At 35.1% G+C, this 3,922-nt stretch overlaps 1 long non-coding RNA gene across 1 annotated transcript; it reads right to left on the reverse strand.

The window, feature by feature from the left end:
• Positions 1–364: 364 nt before the first annotated feature.
• LOC111894347 (uncharacterized) lies at positions 365–1,851 on the reverse strand. Its single transcript, XR_006188741.1, has 4 exons — positions 1,293–1,851; positions 1,016–1,226; positions 820–904; positions 365–648 (listed from the first exon to the last, which is right to left on the reverse strand). It is a non-coding gene; the product is annotated as an uncharacterized LOC111894347 (long non-coding RNA).
• Positions 1,852–3,922: the final 2,071 nt, after the last annotated feature.

Consider the following 3,922-nt stretch of genomic DNA (forward strand, 5'->3'; position numbering starts at 1 on the left):
GGCCCAAAATGGTTCATATAATTAATTTATTTCATTCTAGGCCCAATATGGCCCAAAATGTTGAAATAAATGGAAGTGGGTCCAATTAGAGCCCATTTAAGAGTTCTAAGCCCAAGATGGTCAAATTGGAAGCTCATTGGTCCATTGAGCCCAATAAGGAAGTCCTAGTCCAAAATGGACCTAATCAAGAACTTCTAGGGTTTCCAATTGCTTATTGACTATTTGTAATGCTTGTATGGTGTATTTGTTTGAAATTTTGTTGTCATAGAGTAAACATCATACATGCTCTTATGTTTTTGGATTCATAATTTGACTTAAGTATTGTAGTTACAAGACACAAAAATTCCTGATTGTGACATTTGTCATCATCCAGAGGTCCCCAACTTATTGGCTAGCATTGCTTCTGTCTCTTCTTGTTTTCAATTAGTCTAGTGTATACCAATAACAACAAAAATATTTGTAACATTAGCAAGGCATTTAAATTGTATAAAGATAAAAAGATCTCTAGAATAAATCAAGAACATTTACTATTCAACTTTGTAGAAGATTTATTTAGAGAGTTCACATGTTTCCTTAGGAGATGAAACAAACATCTCTTTAAGATCATTAAAATGATTAGAAGGATATGAAGCTTCCTTATCCAGTTATCTGGAAGATATTAAAAGAAGAATCAGTAGATGTCATCACGATTTAACAATAATAGACAAAATATGAACCTTGAAGTTAACTTACATAAACTAAGTAGATATTGAACCAAAATGGGTCATAAATATACCAAGAATGAATTCAATATGTATAAAACCCAATGCTTCAACTTACCCCATTTCGCACCATGATCCATTTGTTTGAAACATAATCATTTCCGCTCCAACACTTGAAATAGTCATAAAAACAAACCCTAGATCTGTATAACAACCAAATTGTCTACAAATTCAAAATCTGTATAATATATTATAGATATAATACATAGAGATGAGATACATAGAGTTAGGATTCACTCCCATATATCACATACGATTTGAGCTCGTGGTTGGCTTGGGATGGTAGAAACCCTACGAAATGGTACCTAAGATAAAAATACATTGGAAAACACCTTCAAATTTTCCATCTTTCAGTTTAAACAAAATAAAAGGAAGCGGTATCTAGAAGGCATTAACTCATAGCAAATAGAGAGAAGTATAGATGCATTGAGAGTGAGAGATAGATAGAGTTCTCAGTGACAACACCTGTAGTTAGGAATTAACCCAATGAACCACTGTAACAATAAAATTTATATGGGATAAAGATGGTACCAGAAGTTTAGACTAAAATTGGCCAATTTTAATCTTTTTTGAAGTCGATTTAACTATTTTTAGCCACCTACCATTCAATCAGGGTCTTTCTCTTGAGAGTGAGATATGATAAGGATGTTTAGTGTGAGTGGTGGTGAGGGTGATGTTGAGTGTGAGTGGTGTTACGCGTTATGGTTAATGGCAGAATGAGGGGGAGTGGTGTGAGGCGGTAACTTGTCCAATGGTAAATAGGTGAGTGGTGTGTGGTGTGAAGGCTGCTAGTTAGGGAAGATGGATGGATAAGAGTGGTGGTGGTTTCCTTTGTTGATGGATATGGTTTTGATTGTTGGTACGATGGCTGATGAAGGTGATGATTAAATACCTAAATCATCTATAGGTGATGTAACAAATCCCCTTTATTCCTTCGGTATTTATTGTTCTGATTTGAATAAGTATATTTGATTGCTTGAAAATTGTAATTAGAATCTATAAAAACTACCAAATATACATACCTTTTCATCACGTTCAACAACATATCACTATAACCCTTGATAATTGATTTAGGCAATTGCTCTCTATCAAGCAGAGAAAAAAACAAAAAAATATAAATAAATGTGTTGAAGATGGTTTCGAGAGTACCCGTGGTCGCTGATGGAGATTACGAAGGTGGTAGTAAGCGGTAACTACTGGCATGATGGGTTTTCTGTGATGGTGGCGGTAAGTGGTTCGATGGCGGTTTGTTTTTCTGGGTTCTTAACGAATAGGTAGAACAATTTTGAGGGTGGTTAAGAAAAATAAAGAGAACACGAATATAAGGCCGAGATAAAGACCAAGCACAATGTTATAATACTTGATTGAGTTTTAAACCTTCAAAAGCCCCACTCAACACAATCAAATTTCAGCAAACAAAATACCCAAACTGAGGTTTTCTATACAATGGAGAGGGAAAATTTAAAAAGAAGCCCAAACTTGATCTACTTCTTCTTCAAAATGCGGCCTTAAAGAAAAGAAATTCGGAAACCTCCAAAAATCATCAACTGTTGAATGAGAAAAGGAAAAATGGGAAGTTTTGGGTTTAAATCTTGAAGAATAGTGACACTTTTTTTACCTGAAGAATAAGAAAGACCGGTGGTTCATGGGTTTTCCTATCAGTGGTGACAGTGGTGAAGTGAATAGATGTGGTGATGGTGTGTCATCGGGTATTTGGGGTAAAAGCGGTGATGGTATTAGATGGAAGAGTCTGTGAGGATGACAATGTATAAGGGCGATAGGCGATGATAGATGATGAATTGGTGGAGACATTGGAGGTGGCATGCAAGAGAGAGGGAAAATATGTGAAGATGACGGTGGTGTGGTGGCAGTGGGCGGTTGAAGCAAAGATGGTGGGGGTGTGGTGACGATGGCAGAGACTTGAAGGAGGGATACTAAGGTTTTCAAAATTCTACCACGGGAAGATGGGAGATAGAGGTCGACGACTAGGGTTTCTAGAGAGAGCCATGCCAGATCAATGTGAAGAGGGAGCGACAGGGAGCTTCTATACAATTGTGTCTTTATATGAACAATGAACAGCACTACCAAGATATGGGGAAATGTTTGGATAAGATAATGAGCCAGGTCAAAACAATAAAGCGTTATAAGAGGCAACAAGAGATTTGTTGACTTTGTCAAATATTGACCGATATTTTTCAATGCATAAAATAAGTGTAAATATGTAGTAAAGATTTGCACCTCTTAAAATTCAGCAAAACATGCTAAATGATTATTAAGATATATATATATATATATATATATATATATATATATATATATATATATATATATATATATATATATATATATATATGATGGGTTTTGGTCATAAGACATCCTATGTGCTCATACAAACCCTAATGCTTGGATCTAGGTTTCTCTATTGTACATGCTTTGAATCCAAGACTATAAACCCTAATTCTAGCATATGGAAATCAATATTAACATATAAATGGGTTTAAGAACATACCTTGATTGTTATATAGCAATAACAATCCTAATCCTCCTTGAATTGACTTTGGAAGGCTTAGAGTCACAAGTGTCACTCCTCTAATGGCTTACAAACACCATAAGCAAGTGGAGAAGGTATAAAGAGAGAGGAGAGAGGTAGGAATTCGTCCTTATATGCTCTAGGGATCAAGTGCACGAAATCCTAAGGCCTTAGGGGTCTTTATATAGGGTTGGGATTAGGGTTTCAGTCCTTATCCTTATCTAGTTACTTGCCCATCAAGCAACCATAAGATAAGCCTTGAAAATCCCTATCTCTTGGACCTTGGACGATTTTAAGGATATCCTTATCCTTGAATTCGTCCATCCTTTAACAAGGATAACCATTGCCCTATTTTGCAACTATCACATAATTACAATTCAGCCCCTCTAGTTTAATTAATTACACTTGATCACAAAATTAATTCTTAATTAATTATTGACCAATATTAATTAAACAAATATGATTTCTCCTTTAAATATATTATTCTTATAACATATTAATAAATCATAATAACCTCTCTCTCTTTATTTATTTCTCCAATCAAGTTGCTTTGGTGAAGGCAACCCAAAAGGACCATGCACCATCGGGTCAAGTATATATCAAAATAGTTATGGACTTAGACACTAATCCA

The sequence above is a fragment of the Lactuca sativa genome, chromosome 2, assembly GCF_002870075.4.
Source record: "Lactuca sativa cultivar Salinas chromosome 2, Lsat_Salinas_v11, whole genome shotgun sequence".
NCBI classification, from domain to species: domain Eukaryota; kingdom Viridiplantae; phylum Streptophyta; class Magnoliopsida; order Asterales; family Asteraceae; genus Lactuca; species Lactuca sativa.